Here is a 17,620-nt window from a genome sequence, read left to right as displayed (position 1 = left end):
ATGAGTCAGTTGACATGAATATGTGAACATACACAATGTGTTACCAAAGGTATTCATGTTATTTAATTGTATGTAATAGACCATCCGAAAATTGTGAATGTGGGACCATCTGTTTTCTACAGATGTTCGGACACAGTGTTTGATAAGGGTTGGTCTGCGGATTTGTATTCCTGTGCAATGACTTAAATGGACACATTATTATGTGTGAAAAGTTTGTACAGTGGATGCCTTCAGTGTTTCAGTGGAGAACTGTATTTATGTGCAAAGTTTGAACAGGGTATTCGTGGGAGAATGTGCTGCCACACAATGTGATGTGATCTGACGTGAACGTTCATACAGTGTCATGAAATATGATCCAAACTCTATTCACACAAACTTGAGTGAACAGTCGTGTTGCAATAAACATCGCATTTCCTAAAGTAATCAGCTATAATTTCTTACGAAACCTATAATAGGGACATTTGACAATTATTGGTTTAATTTTGACTAACTTTATTGAGTGTTGGTTTCACTCAACTGTGTGAATTGAATATTAACACTTACATTGTTGTCTGGGGAACTCATGAGAATAAACTCTGAATCCGAATCTCCCAAGATCACAGATTCGTCATGTGAGAATGGATTTGATATCTAAATTCATGCAGGAGGTAGTTGACCCTATGAGAGTCTTACTGAAACGAATAGAGGAAATGTCTCGAGAAATTCGAGAAAGTCAAGCTGCATCTCATAACGAACTACAGTCTGCTCTGCAAAAACAAATAGCGGAATCACAGTCGATATTTAAATCAGAGATTAATATAATGAAAACAGCTTTACAAATGCAGATCGTAAATACGCAAGAGGAACTTAAAACTAAAATAGAACAAGTTTCTCTTACGCAGACAGCTTTAATAACAGAGTTTGAAATTTTTCGGGAAGCTCACAAGCACCTACCCGAAGCGGTTAACAATCTTCAGTTAGAATTTGATAAAGCGTCACAATAGCAAGAGCAGCTATCGGCCACAGTTACAGAACTGTCACAGGAATTACATAACGTTACAATAGGGCAAGCTAACGTGGTTAAGCACCAGCTTACACATGAGATAGAACAGTTTTCCGATGTTTTTAATCAGTGGCTCGGTGAGCGTGATTCGCAATTAGTGGACGCTGTTGAGCAGAAAGTTCAGTCTGCAGTCACCGAAGCTATAAATGACAGAGATTCTCAGAACAAAGAATTATGAAACGACTTATGGAAAATTAGGAAACAATTCGATGAAGTATTGACAGACACAGAGCTTGCACACCAAGAATTTTTCAAAGGTCTGCGAGAGGTGCGTAAACAAATTGACGATATACGTCAGTCTGACCAAGATTATCAGCCAGTAGGTTCCGAGAACATCTACACAAGCGAGAGAGTTAATCCATCTAGCATCCAACAAAATGCTGGTGTACATGAACATCGACATACTGACAATTCCCCATATAGTAGTGGATGCAGGATCGTGTACCAGATTATGCAACACTTCATGTGGAGGAAAAACTTATTAAATATAGACAATTTCCAACTTTCAATCTAGGAAAGAAAACTATCATCTCATCGTGTTCATAAAATCGTTTAAAGGAGTTTTACCCAGGATTTGGACAGAAGGACAGAACATTAGTTATGTAAGTGGACGTATGGCAGGAGACGGAGCTATGTGGAGTAGTGAGCCAATAGACACTTATCTTATGTACTTAGATTTTGAGCAGGATTTTATCGACAAATATTGGTCTCCTGCAATACAGGAAAGGATAAGAAAGCAAGTATATAACCCAGAACCATATAATTCAAGACTTGGAACACTCAGGAAATATTTTGAGCAATATCTCAACTAAAAAAGTATTTGTGTGAACCAATTTCTTCCAAAGACTTGATTAGAGTATTAAAATCCAGATTGCCGATTGACATGCAAACGAAATTGCTGCATGTCAACGACAATAACCTGGAAGAATTGTTCACAGCAGTCGATATGCTATTAGGGGATATTAAAGCTAGGTCCTACAATCCACATGAGATCAATGGTTTAAATGAAAGGAACTATAGCAATAGTAATCACAACAACAGCAGGCAACAACCCTCAAATAGCAATAATGGGTAACAAGGACAGAGCTACGGATCAAATAGTAATTCTCGTCAGGGTAATGGTAACAACTAGGGTTACAAATACCATAACAACAGGAAACAGAGGAGAAGATGTAATCCTGGATATCGTCAAAATCCCAGAACATCAGTTTGGAAACAGACACACAATAACAACAATACTCCACACAATCACAACAATAAGAGCAATAATTGGAGAGATTATTCCCCAATAATTACTGATGTTAATGATGAACACAACTTACCTAACAATAGACAGGAAAACTAAAATCGACCAACTTTAGCCCCGATAGGCTGGTCGGATCTTGTGAATGGGTCGTGACAATAAAATAAAATTGATTAGATACAACCATGCTGATATCAGGGAAGAATAGCTTGAAGGTGATAAAACTTGTAACTGTCAGCCACGAAGCATGCCACAAGCGGCTATAGAAGTTAATACTGAGGGTTTTAAATTCACAGCAATATAAGATACAGGCGTAAGTGTAAATGCTATCTCCACGGCTCTCCAGCCGTCTCCCACAAGACTCTTCATACGCCCAGAAACAGTAATTCTTTTAACGGCACTATCAGAGACAATTTTATCTCGTTGTTACGACCTTTTACTGCTAGCATAATACATCGACAACAGGCAAACAGAAAATAGACAAACACATTAAAGAATCTACCACAAGTGACATAGAACAATAAGTAGACGAAGAAGACAAGGATTTTTAATAGCGCGTGATCAAAATTCTTTTAGTGAACAAGAGGACCATTCTGAGGAAGAATTTCAGGACAGCAATGATGATGACCTTCCTGTTTTTGCAATAAAATACTTCATATATTAGTTAAAATTAAATTTGTTCTGAGTGTTAGTAAAGAAAATATTGATCTCAGCACTGAACGTTAATTCTGCATCCTTCCTATTCCTGAGTTCAATTTTTATATCGACGTTTTATGTGAAAATTTGCTTTCTACAGAGATACCATCATTTTTCAGAAAGTAAAATTCAATTTTCAAACAGTTAGTTTGTGCGTACTCTTGAAAAAGCTTCATAGAAATATATGATTTTTGCGTGATACAAAAATAAAATACTGCTGGCTTCGTTTAGTGCAATAAAATGAACAAAGCGCATTTAAACAACATTAACATATTTGTAACCGTAAATGTTATACAACATAAATTAAATTTTCAAACTATATAGAGCTTAAATCTCGGTTTAAAGATGGGGGTCCCAGAGATCACACCTCTTAGTATACGTTACCGAAAGGTCACATAGTGAGTTACGGGTTAATTCCACACCTACTTATCAACAAATGGGCAGAAACCAAGCCACTGAGTAATAACAGAAAAAAATCCAATCGTGACTTTATTAGTGCACCCACACACAAATCTCAACAAGGAGATAAGAAGTTTTGCCCGCCAGCCGCAATTCAGTCTCAAAACAACGCCAAAGGCGTAACGTTAGCGAGGGGACGTCACGCGGGACGGTAAAAATATTTGAATGGATGCACAGGGCTAGCAGACGAGCTTCGATTCATTAGTACGAACCCTTTTCTCCCAGAACTAACAAATAAGCTAGCAAGCATCAGAGCCACTCACAACAATAAATGAGGTAACTTAAACCAAAGTCCACAATCTGTCATATATAAGAAGGTAAAAACACAGTATGTCTTGTGATTCTTCAATTTCTACAGGCGTATTATATGACGAAAAATATCTCGGGTGAACAGCCTGGCATGAGTGTGCATATGACACAGTATTTCGGCGATCGACCACGTTGCCATCATCAGGTGCGCTGATGTACTGACCGGTGGTGGGCCGGCGCCATGTATATGTAGGACAATCCCCCTCCCACTCCTCCCTCAGGGGCTTCCAATGAGTTGGTGAGGTCCTCGCCACGCGCTCGGTCCAGTTACAGCGTCGAGAAGCACCGCACCGACTCATAAGAAGCGACTGAGGGAGGAGCGGGAGGGGCATTGTCCTACATATACATGGCGCCGGCCCACAGCCGGTCACTACATCAGCGCACCTGATGATGGCAACGTGGTCGATTGCCGAAATATTGTGTCCTATACGCACTCATACCAGGCTGTTAACCCGAGATTTATTTCGTCACAGTACGTCTTAATTAAAGAGAAAATGCAAATTTACGCTGGTGTATAATAAGCAGTTGATACAAACACGCCCAGGCCTCTTGGACTGGCACTGGACATATGCACGACCGAGGCTTAAGCAAGCAGGGAGACTGAGTCGGTGTTTTTATATAGCCGTGAAGGCGGCTAAGGCGCATAAGCAGACGGCGATGCACTGGGAAGGACAATAGAGAGGAACCTTTCGAGAACCTCACGCAATCACCACATTCAATCAACAGAAGTGAGGCACCTGATGACAGTTCAAAGACTTCACACTTCCCTCTTAACCAAGGCCCCGTAACCACGGGCTTCCGCAATGGGAACAGCTTCGACCGCCTCGTGTCCTCCGGAGCCGCAGATGAAATCTCATTCTCGGAACACGGCCCGAGGCGGGACACAGAAGTCCAGTCGTGCGACAGAGAAAGCGCACTGCTCAGATCACATCATGCCGTGCCTGCTCCGTCGCCTGCCTCCCTCCAGTTCACGCGTCACACATTTGCTTACGTCAAAACGGCCCGCCCTGTGCAGGAGGCAAAGATGGCATGCGGAAGACGTACCGTGACATAACGACAAATTACGGCTCACACAGTTTAGGTGAAGATTGAGTTTCACTTCTTATGCAGATAATCTTAGTCTTATAGTGCACTATTACATTTGCGTGTACAAACTTTAACTTTCGGAACTTTATTTAGTTAGTCCGCATAGGTCTATGTATTTTCAGAGAAGTATTTTGGTTATTTCTTCTTTGCAAATTCGATTTTTGATCTTATGTAGACTTTTTGTTCTGTTAGTTTTGTGTATTGAAACTGCAAGTCACGCATTGTGACGTCACGCATTATAGTACTGTTCACGACACTGTACAATACAGGATTTCACATGGTAGCTTCTTCAGCATGCAGGTTTAGGTTTTCTGGTTATATTGGTAAAAATTTATTCAAATACAATTTGAGACAGTTTCGACAACTCATGCTATCAGATAGCGTTTTCGTAATCACACCACTTTCATTGTTCAGAATTACAACACAGACATATAGGAAGTTAAAGATAGGAAACCAGTTCAGTCCGCAACAGCTGAAATTCATATTCAGAAATGTTACGACATGAAATGCAGATCAAACTATTGCAGAAGCAACAGGAATTTCAAAAAACTGAATGATGATAATTTCAAGTTTTGTCGACGGCTTTTTCATAAGGTTATGCCTCACTTTGAAATAAGTTGCAACTACATGCACTCTCGAGAGTCAAGTATGCTTACTGTTAATGAATATATAACGATACTGCAAAATGGTATTTCAGAATTAAAAAACTGAAAATACTGTGAGAATTCTTCAAACACGATAGGATTGTGTGAAAGAATTGCTGTTGATGTAATGGACAGACGCTCTTCCATTAAACACTTAATACCTGCTAAATTTTTCGACAAGAAATGTTTCTCCAGTTTTAAGGATGAACAGCGTTCTCAAATGTTAGTACTGACCGCTGAAGCGTATCCTGCTGCTGACAAAGATAACTGAAACTGTACTAAAAGTATGATGAAGATGTGATTTTCATGAATATTCCAAATTAACTGAGCAGCTGAAATTTATCTTGGAATAAAATCTAGACTATTTCCTTAGTGAAATAACTAAACATAAAAGTGCTCTTGACAGTTCCCTTAACTACATCAAAGGCAGAACGCTTCTTTTCAGCGCTAAAAAGAACAAAAATTTTCCGAAAAAGTGCGATGAATTCCGAAATACTCAATGCACTTGCACTGCTTTCAACGGAGAAAAATTTACTCAGATGCCATTCACAGATGAAGGCGAAAATCATTGAGCTTTTCGCTAACATTAAAACAGGAAGAGTGGATTTCCCTTTTAAATAAATGGAGCAAGCTTTAACTGTAACAATGTAGGTTAAATAAGTGAAAAATATTTAACTTTGTTGTCTTAGGACTTTATCAAATTACAAATAAATTTTCTTCTTATAGGCGTCTGTTTCCTTTCACACGCATTTAAAACAAAGGCTCAAAATTTTCTGCAGCAGTACACCCGCTGATTTTTACGAGCCGCCACTGGTAGTAATTATAAAGCAATTTTTATATTGTCCTCGTGCGTACTGTGGGAATAACTGATTAAGTTCTGTATGTTTTATTTCTCGCTCAGTTGGTTTCATGATCTGAGTACGTTGAAATGTTGCTGAAAATCCTATGATGCCACTCGTTATCCCGCAGTTGAACTTGAATGTGCAGCAGATTTACTCTATAAACAAGACACGTTTGATAGTCTAGGAAGAATATAGATGTAAGATTAGAGTCAAAATGTATGCAGTGCGATTAGGCCTTGATGCATCATGTAGTGTGATACATGTGTATGATTACTGACAAGATGTATTTTGTCTGGGTGGTTGTAATGATGAAGTATGTAGCTGTTACTAACGCTCGCACTTCGCGTAGAAATTTAAAAAAATGTCGGTTTAGGGTTCAGTACCTCATTCGGTAGAAATGGAACACTCGTATGATCATTTTAGCAATAACTTCGTTTTTCCTAGCCAAGAACTCAAAAGTAAATTAAACCTCTTGAAACAAGCAAACAATTTTCTGTAGTTCTTCACACACAAAGCGAAGTCGAGGAATTATTATATCCGAGCCAACAAGATTCACTGTTAGTTTGTATTCGTGAAGATAAGATAGCGTCCCTTATTCTGTCGCTGACGTATACTTACGAAAATATTTCTGTCACTGAACTAAAATAAAAATAGAAAAACTGCCAGAGCCACCTGTCGGTTCTGTGGTGTACTACGAAACTAACAGCGCTATCTGGTCGTTCCTTGGTGTACTACGCCGTCATTAATCCGAGCTACTAAGCTGTGCAGACTCCTAAAACTTTACATTACTTCGTTTCTTTTTGTCGTGATCAGATTGCCACTAGCTACGCTCAAGTTAGCTGTGAGAACCCTATGAAAATTTTTTAACATCGAGTATAGATTTAAGTGTCAGGAAGTCGTTTCTGAAAGTATTTGTATGGAGTGTAGCCAAGTATGAAAGTGAAACATGGACGATAAATAGTTGGGACAAGAAGAGAATAGAAGTTTTCGAAACGTGGTGCTACAGAAGAATCTGAAGAATAGATGGGTGGATCGCATAACTAATGAGGAGGTACTGAATAGAATTGAGGTGAAGATAAATTTGTGACACAACTTGACTAGAAGAAGGAATCGGTTGGTAGGACATGTTCTGAGGCATCAAGGTATCACCAACTTAGTATTGGAGAGCAGTATGGAGTATAAAAATCGTAGAGGGAGACCAAGAGATGAATACACAGAGCAGATTCAGATGGCTGTAGGTTGCAGTAGGTACTGGGAGATGAAGAAGCTTGCTTAGTATAGACAGTATAGAATAGGCCGGAGAACTGCATCAAACTGGTCTATGGACTGAAGACGAAAACAACAACAATATCTTGTTATTTTTTTCGTTTTCTAAAGGGGTGGGTCTTTTTTTTCTGTGCTGCCACTGAGCAGTACATGTCAGTAAAATTGATAAGTCATCGTTTGATTGTCGTACAACTGCATTTTAGTGATTTCATATTAACTGCTGAGAATAAGCACCATATTTACGTATCTTTAGATGCGCTGTCAAGAAACTCTAGACGAACCCTTTGAGTGCGAGGTCGCAAGTTCAATCTTTACTAAGGCTCAATTGAAAGTTTTGTGTTAGCATTTATGATAGGAGAAATATTTGCTGTTAATGACTCACCATGTGCATCAGGACAATGACAGTGACTGTCTGGGAGGTGTAGAAATCAACCTTCTATGGGTGTATGCATTACACTTCACAAAATGGACATCGTTGACAAGCAGGAAATGTTCAAAACACGACATTAACTTGCACCATGAACACCGAATGAAAAATGGCGTGCCACAGTGATGACAAAGGTTCGCACCATCAGGATCGAAGGTGATCTCTTTGGGAGTTACAAACTGCGCAGGACGTTCAGCTAGATATCCGATCTTAAAGAATACTTATAGAACATACTGGTGTAACTGGGTGATGAGAAATGATGGAACGTGATGGCATGCAACGGAACGCGAAACAGCCTGTCGTGCCCTTATAGTGAAACTGGCTATCCTTTAAGTCGTAGGCTGCAGATAGAGCGATAATATGTTTTATAGAAAAAACAAACATCCAGAAGCTGAAGTCGTCCAGTACTCCTAGGTGGTATGAATTGCAACGTCACACACTTTCTAGGAGGGTTAGTTTGCTCTAAAAAAAGTATGGTTTTTATACTTAGATCAGGAATCAAGCGAAAGAACGTTATTTTGACTAGCTACTGGCCAAAAGTAGTGCTAATACCAAAGTTATAGTTTACTTAAGCCCATTTTCACACTCTTGCTTGGTGTGACGTAAATATTCCCTACTGCCCTTGCACGATGACGCATACGACAAAGAATATTTGGGACGAGAGCATCTCCAACTCCTCGCAGCACAATAAATAACTTTCCAGCCAATTTACCATCCAGATTAACAGTTGACATAATTGTAAACGAATGAGTGAAGGAATTGATGTTAGTTGTCTTGATACAACTCTCTTCGTACCACTAATTTTCAAAATAACTTTCATATCCATTTCCTATTCAAACCCCGATTGGTAGAAGTTGAAAACAAACTCCTTGTTACGCGATGGGATAAATTTGTTTATCTTATCTACAAACTTTCAGGTCGATTCCATAGTTCACTGTGCATCGTCAAATTGACTGTTTGATTGAAATTTCGTTATTTTACGTCATTCAATTCTGTAGCACTATTTGAAGCTGTAAAACCATCCACTGCTTCAATTGAAATCCTGTAATCCATGTCGCGCGCAATTTTATCTGCGTAACGTAGTTGGTCAATGTCACGCACATCCTGTTAAGTTGTATCGAGTACCCTTGAAACGCGGAAACACCAGTTTTTGTAACAAGTGCGCCTTGTCCACCCTCGAATGTCCGTAGTCTTTCTTACGCTCTACACAGTCTTATTGATGCGGATTTATTTGAAATCTGTTCATAATTGTTTCTTACTGTGCTGCCGATGATCTTCCGTTTATGTAATTGTGTTCAGCGTCCGCTCCTTGGACAAGTCTTCTACTTTACTATGTTCTGTCTGGAGAACGGATTTATTGCTCCCTGTCCGACAAGGATGACGAATTGCATGTATCTCTTTCAATAACACTTTCACTTGTTAAGCACGTGTCGTCATCATTGTACTACTCTCGCACACTCTCTGTACAGTCTAGCGTGTACGACACCACACATTCCCACTGCATCGTCTTGCAGAAACGTTAATATTTCACCATCACTTCTTTCTCACTCTGCGAAATTCCATGGGTTCATTTCTGACGAAATGACTACGTAAGGGGACCACATCGTGGTCCAGGTCGCAAAAAATCGATTTTCGGTTTTCATCACATTTCGATAGATTCAGGTTTCATTTATGTACTCTGAAAAGGATTTTGCTGAAAAAAATTTTTTTCGATCACTTAAGGAGCATTTTCCTACCACGTGTGTTTATGTGCCACGCCCACTATACTGTCACCTACTTTTATGCATATATTTTAGATCTTTATATCCCCTGTATTGCACGCTTTCAAACACGCGGTTAGTTTTGTTCAAGTGTGGTTGCGGGTAGTTGTTACAGAAAATTTGCAGGTATACTATGGGCAGGCAATTAGGAGAAATAAAGAAAATCTGGAGGCAATGAAGAGAAATGTTTGGGCCATATTCCTCAATAAGTCCTCTACTGATGATAAGCCATGCCATGGATTGTGTCCATCAGGAAAAAATTTGTGGTGCAAATACAATAGGGCTCAGGCAACTGGAGAATCTTATTCTCACCAGCATTCTCTTCCTGCCGCTGTTATTACAGCACAATTACACCTATTTCCAGGGACTTGGCTCATCCTGACCTTCCAAGGAAATGTCTGCAATGGCAGACACAGAACCCAAATGAATGTTTCAACAGCATAATTTGGAACTGCGTTCCTAAAACTGTATTTGTAGGCATGTATACAATGAAACTAGGAGTTCATGATGCTGTTATTACATTCAATTGTGGTAATATTGGAAAGTGTTGGGTACTGAAAAAGTTGGGAATTAATCCTGGTGAAAATATGATCGCTGGGCTGCAACATTATGATAAAATGATTATAGCCGACGCAGACAGGTCTGCATCTAATGTGGCTAAGAAAGCAAGACAAACACCCAAGATGGTGAAAAAGAAGCTGGAAGACCTGCTACAGGCAAATGAAGAGCCGTCATAGGCAGCAGGGCCGTTTTAATTAATTGTAAGTAACAAATTTCAGAAGTTTTTGCTTTAAAGTCAATTTCCCGCAAACTACAATTTTGAGTACATATGCCACATTATATCAGAAACTATCATAGATAAATGAATGAAATTTTGAGAGACTCTGTATAACGTAAAAAGCCACCTCTGGTACTACATTCATTAATATTCCCCGATTAGGAAGTTCACAAAAAATATTTTCTGCAGAAAAAACTTAATATTTGTTGTTAATAAATTTTAAAAAGTATTTTTTTAAACTAGACTCTATTAGCACCATGTAACATATAGCGAAAATACACTCCTGGAAATTGAAATAAGAACACCGTGAATTCATTGTCCCAGGAAGGGGAAACTTTATTGACACATTCCTGGGGTCAGATACATCACATGATCACACTGACAGAACCACAGGCACATAGACACAGGCAACAGAGCATGCACAATGTCGGCACTAGTACAGTGTATATCCACCTTTCGCAGCAATGCAGGCTGCTATTCTCCCATGGAGACGATCGTAGAGATGCTGGATGTAGTCCTGTGGAACGGCTTGCCATGCCATTTCCACCTGGCGCCTCAGTTGGACCAGCGTTCGTGCTGGACGTGCAGACCGCGTGAGACGACGCTTCATCCAGTCCCAAACATGCTCAGTGGGGGACAGATCCGGAGATCTTGCTGGCCAGGGTAGTTGACTTACACCTTCTAGAGCACGTTGGGTGGCACGGGATACATGCGGACGTGAATTGTCATGCTGGAACAGCAAGTATCCTTGCCGGTCTAGGAATGGTAGAACGATGGGTTCGATGATGGTTTGGATGTACCGTGCACTATTCAGTGTCCCCTCGACGATCACCAGTGGTGTACGGCCAGTGTAGGAGATCGCTCCCCACACCATGATGCCGGGTGTTGGCCCTGTGTGCCTCGGTCGTATGCAGTCCTGATTGTGGCGCTCACCTGCACGGCGCCAAACACGCATACGACCATCATTGGCACCAAGGCAGAAGCGACTCTCATCGCTGAAGACGACACGTCTCCATTCGTCCCTCCATTCACGCCTGTCGCGACACCACTGGAGGCGGGCTGCACGATGTTGGGGCGTGAGCGGAAGACGGCCTAACGGTGTGCGGGACCGTAGCCCAGCTTCATGGAGACGGTTGCGAATGGTCCTCGCCGATACCCCAGGAGCAACAGTGCCCCTAATTTGCTGGAAAGTGGCGGTGCGGTCCCCTACGGCACTGTGCAGGATCCTACGGTCTTGGCGTGCATCCGTGCGTCGCTGCGGTCCGGTCCCAGGTCGACGGGCACGTGCACCTTCCGCCGACCACTGGCGACAACATCGATGTACTGTGGAGACCTCACGCCCCACGTGTTGAGCAATTCGGCGGTACGTCCACCCGGCCTCCCGCATGCCCACTATACGCCCTCGCTCAAAGTCCGTCAACTGCACATACGGTTCACGTCTACGCTGTCGCGGCATGCTACTAGTGTTAAAGACTGCGATGGAGCTCCGTATGCCAAGGCAAACTGGCTGACACTGATGGCGGCGGTGCACAAATGCTGCGCAGCTAGTGCCATTCGACGGCCAACACCGCGGTTCCTGGTGTGTCCGCTGTGCCGTGCGTGTGATCATTGCTTGTACAGCCCTCTCGCAGTGTCCGGAGCAAGTATGGTGGGTCTGACACACCGGTGTCAATGTGTTCTTTTTTCCATTTCCAGGAGTGTATTAGCGTCCTGCATCAATTAGTTTTTTTCAGAAATGGGTCAAATACTTGCCTAAATTAACATGGGTTAGATAGGCAGGGTGTGGTCCCTTAAGGAACTGTTGTTGTAGACATAATGCAAGTTTGCTTTGTTTCTAGTTGCCATTGCTCTGCTTTGTATCAGCATCACTAGCACTGTATCACCGTTGTGAGCTGCTCGTCGACTAAGCAGTTCAATTATACTCCGTAGTCTCATGCTGGGCTCTACAATGGATACCTCCAGTCCCCCCCCCCCTGTTGCCATTAGCAGCCAATTTTGTGGTTGCATGGTAGAAACTATGTGGGGTGCCGAAGGCCGTAAACATCATTGGTCTTTTGCGACATCGCACTCAATGGACTCCTTGCAAGGTGACCGGTGTGGAGCGAGAGAGTTCTCGACAGTGATTGAAGCTGTGTCTCAGTTCTTTTCACAGTCAACAATGAGCAGTAAGCAAGCCGCGTTATATGAAACTGGTTTACGTAGGATTTTGTGCATTGTGAGTTGTAAAATCACAGCGAATGGAGTGAAAAAATTATCGATTTTGGTAAGGTTACGTACCTCATAAACAAATGAAAACCGAAAATGAAAGGGAGGGAATAGGCAACTACACTGCCTGTGATGTGGTATGAAAAGGGTGAGCAAAATTCAAATATGCCCATCGAAAATCGCAGTGATGATGAAAATATAGAATCAATCAGTGTCTCTGCTCGGTTCAAGCGCTTTGATGAAACGGTCTCTAGCCTGCTAGTCAGTATTTCTGAAGTCGGAAATTGCGTTGAGGAAAACGGGACTGACAATTCCCTAACGTATAAGCTTTCATCAAATCCATGACAGCCTGACGAAAACTATAATTTCGAAAATAACAAAGACGGAAAAAGAGAGCATTTTAGATGGAGTGACTTGTTACGACCACTGCTGTGCTGATTTTTTCTAAAGCCGTTAAAGGAGCGCTTTGTAAGTTGCGCTTTTCCTGGTACTTGTACCGCATGGCAGTCATCATCGTCGCTTCATAAGATTTCTATTGATCAATTTCAAACGGTCTGACGACTCTGCAAAAATGCATACAAGTTCCGAAAGCAGTTGTAAAGCCAAGCAACTCTGATAATGTTATGAAAATCAAAACTAAGAATGTAGACGAATTCGTCAATGAGAACCTTGTGGAATTAGTACAGACCAATCGTGGTAAGTTGAAATCAGTTGTTTCGTGCGTATTGTTTTGTGCATTAAATGACCTGCCTTTAAGAGGAAAAATAAAATTTAAATGCAGTTATTAATAATATTGCAGATTATAGTACAGTCAGATGATGAAGAAGCACTGTGGAAACATTTTGTCATAGACTTCAAAATGATTTTGTTTCTTCTACAAACTGTAAGTTTTGTGTTACGGTAACCATTACCCTATATATTGTGTGTGAGGAGAAACATGATGTAGTTTTATACATAAATCGATTAGAAAATACATCTTGCAACTTGCGGTTGCGGATCAAGAGCGTCAAATGTTGGAAATGTTATGCATACGAAAATTTTAATGGCGTAAAAACAGTTAATTGTAAAGTTAAGGCTTACGACGGGACCAACATGAAATGATTGAAATGGATGCAAAATATAAAATCTATTAGTTCAAAATGGGTTTTATTATAATTATACTGTTGGCCTGTTTATGTTTATAACATTGATCAGGTACTGGAAGTGCACTGTAGCAGCCCTTAAGGGAAAATCGTAAGCAGACAATAATGTCCTCAAAATTTCTAAAGCACTTACAGGTCTATGGGGTAAATGTTTTGCAACTACTACCAAAAAAACATGTGCTCGACCCAGAACTTCATCTGATCAAACGGTATTTATAATTAGATAATTTTTTCTAGCAATGTTGGTGTTTCAGAAATAGGTGCTGCAGAAATGCAGCATACACATATTTCTTGTTCTTTTTCCCACTTCCTTCATTGTTATTTCACTCCCCACTGTGGGACGGATTGGCAGCAGCACAATTCGCCGCTCTCAGCCAAGAGAGTTACAAAAACCACAAGAACATGAGAAAAGAAAACATAAACGAGAATGGTAAAAATGGGTGAAAACGATAACTAAAACAGATGAGTGTAAAAGGAAGATTAAAAAAACATAGATGAGAGCCACATACACATGCAGAGAATGAGCACTGTAGACAGAAGCGAAAACAAAGAAGCACCACAGTGGGAACACAAATGAGTGACACTGGCGACACTGTTGGTGGCGATGTATCGTAGCACTGCACACGGCACTTGAGAAACAGTGACACCACAACAAAAACGTTAAAAATCACTGCACCGAGGGGGGGGGGGGGGAGGGATCCTACCACTGTTGGAAGGGGGAAACCAGGAGGGGGGAGGAGGGGGCAGTGTAGGGGAGGAGGAAAGGAGCTGGAAGCGTGGGGGGGGGGGGGAAGGGTGGAAAGGAGAAAGAAGGTGGGCAGCAGGGGAAAAGGAGAAGGAAGGGAAGGAGGGAGAGGGAGGGAAAGAGGGAGCCATGAGGAGTGGGAGGGAAGAAGGGGGGATTAGAGCTGGTAGGAGGGGTATATGGAAGACGAGAGGGCATTATCCACGAGGGGAAGTTGGCAGTAGCCACCTTAGGCGAAGGTATGGAGTGTGTGAAGATGGAGACCAGGCGGGACACTGTGGCACAGGCATGACAGCGAGCTAGGGTGGGAGAGAATGGGGGAAACCAAAGCATGGGGTGGATCCAGTTTGTGGGAGATGTATAAGATTCTTATTCGTTCAGGGAATGGGAGGAGATGGGGGAAGGGTGTCAAACCCTAGAGGATCCACGTGTGGACGGGAGACAGATGTGATAAGCGAGGCGGAATGCATGGCGCTCAAGGATTTGGAGGGATTTGTAGTAAGTGGAGGCCCAGAGATCCAAATTGGGTGGGCATAACACAGGATGGGGCGGATGAGGGACTTATGGGTATGTAGGATAGTGGAAGGGTCTAATCCACATGTTCAACCAGAGAGCAGTTTGAGGAGACAGAGATGGTTATGTGCCTTGGCTTAGACTGTCTGGAGTTGGGGGGTCCAGGAAAGGTGGCGGTCGAGGGTGATGCCAAGGTACTTGAGGGTGGGAGTGAGGGCAATGGGGCAGCCATAGATGGTGAGGTAGAAATCCAGGAGGTGAAAGGAAGGGGTACTGCAGCCCATGATGATTGCCTGCGTCTTGGAGGAATCGGTCTTAAGGAGTTATTGGTTGCACTATGCAGTGAACTGGTCAAGGTGGACTGGAGGAGGCGCTGGGAACTTTGGAGGGAGGGGGCGAGAGCAAGGAAGGCGGTGTCATCGGCATATTGCAGGAGATGGATGGGTGGTGGGGGCTTCAGAATGTCCTCTGTGTACAAGAGGTAGAGGAGAGGGGAAAGGACGGAGCCTTGGGGCACACCTGCTGAGGGGTAGAACGTGTAAGAGTTGGAGTTCTGGATGCTAACATAGGAGGGGCGGTTAGCGGGGAAGGAGGTTATCAGGCGAAGATAGTTGATGGGGACAGCAGACACTTCATTTTCACTTGCTTTAGTTAAGGTCAGCTTCGGTAAGTAATACAGGTAATTGTTTGGTTTATTTCCTAATTCAAGCGTTGACAGTGACCATGGCTGAGAGCTGCTGGCGGTAGTATACTAAAATACGAGGGGTTTTCGATAAGTAACGCCACACATTTTTTCCTCGGACAATTTCGTTTGAGAAATGCGCATTTTGTTATGGCACATCCAGGAATATTCGAGCTCCAGTCCCTATAGCTTCACGAAGTTCCGATAGGTGGCGGCTCTATATGTAGCCTTCAATTCGGCGTCTGTAACGGTGCTTCGTTCCAAGTATAGAGCAGTCATTGAGTTTATTTCGGTGGAAAACTCGAGCACCACACATATTTATAGGCGCTTGCAGAATGTCTAAGGAAACCTGACAGTGAATAAAAGCACCGTGAGTCTTTGGGCGAGGCGTGTATAGCCATCGGTAAAAGGCCGCGCAAAACCTGTCCGATTTCCCGCGCTCCGGGTGGCCGCACACAGTTGTGCTACCCTCAGGAAAATGAAGAAACGACTTCAGCGTGTTCGTCGCCACAAAAATGCAAACTAACGTCTTCTTTTCCATTTCAGGCCTCAAACAAGTTGCGCACCCGAGAGGAGCTCACGGAAATTCATCGGACTGTTCTTCTTCGTCCACCTTACAGACCTCATCTTGCACCTTCCGACTTCCCAATGAAGGATGCACTCCGCGGGAAGCAATACACGGATGATGAGGAGGTTACTGACGCTGTAAGACGTTGGTTCCGACGTCGATCTGTAGAGTTGTACCACTCAGACACACTGGCCCTCCCACTAAGTTGGCGTAAGATTGTCGCATTTAACGGAGATTATGTTAAAAAACAGAGTTTTGTAGCAAAAGAGCGGGAAATAATGTGGGGTATTGGGAAAAAAATGAAATGAGCGTATGGCATCGTTGCCCGGGAGGCCCTATCCGGGGAAGTTCGGCCGCCAAGTGCAGTCTTATTTCAGTCGACGCCACATAGGATGACTTGCGTGCCGGTGATGAGGATGAAATGATGATGAGGACAACACAACACCCACTTCCCAAGCGGAGAAAATCTCCAACCCGGCCGGGAAGCGAACCTGGGCCCGCTTCCATAGGAGGCGAGCATGTTACCACCCAGCTAAGCAGACGTAAAGTGTATTGGAATCCTGAGTGAAACCAACACTTTCTCATTAAAAAAGATGTATTGCATTACTTATTGATCGACCCATATATTTGCCTCTAATCGAGAAAAGAAACCAATAACGGTGAAACCATCTCATGAACCGAACTGTTAGTTAAATAAAGTTAAGGTGGTATAATGTGTGATGCAACGATGTAGGGTGCATCGTGAATGGCTGATTCAGTCAAGCTTTCCGACTGTGAAGACACTAACTTCTGTCGACTGTGGTACCACCACAGAAGTCAGTAGGGGATGGTGAAACGTAGAAAGGCTGGTCACTTTGACATGTTGTGAAACTTTCTACGGTGTATTCGTAGTTGTTTATTTTTGTTAACAACGGGACGTAAATTTCTATAATTCATTATCAAGTCAGCTACGTGATATAATGTTAACGTATACCCTTGTCGATTAATATCTACGACTTGCTTTCTGTAAACTCTGTGACTGATGTATTGTGAAATTTGTTCTTCTTTGTTATGTGATCCTGGAAGTTAATTTCAAGTAGAAGTAGCCCAATTGAAATTCTTGTATGCTGTTGCACCTGAAGAGATGGAAAAATGGAAAAATATGGAAATATAAATTGTCTGAAAAAGAATATTAATTTGTTTTGACTAAGAGAGCTATCTGGAGTTTCGAATC

At 42.3% G+C, this 17,620-nt stretch overlaps 1 pseudogene; it reads left to right on the top strand.

The window, feature by feature from the left end:
* The window catches only part of LOC126481854 (uncharacterized), a 90,172-nt pseudogene extending 84,072 nt beyond the window's left edge, over positions 1-6,100 (top strand).
* Positions 6,101-17,620: the final 11,520 nt, after the last annotated feature.

Source organism: Schistocerca serialis, chromosome 5 (genome assembly GCF_023864345.2).
Source record: "Schistocerca serialis cubense isolate TAMUIC-IGC-003099 chromosome 5, iqSchSeri2.2, whole genome shotgun sequence".
Taxonomy (NCBI): Eukaryota; Metazoa; Arthropoda; class Insecta; order Orthoptera; family Acrididae; genus Schistocerca; species Schistocerca serialis.
This window is presented reverse-complemented; position numbering and strand designations above follow the sequence as displayed.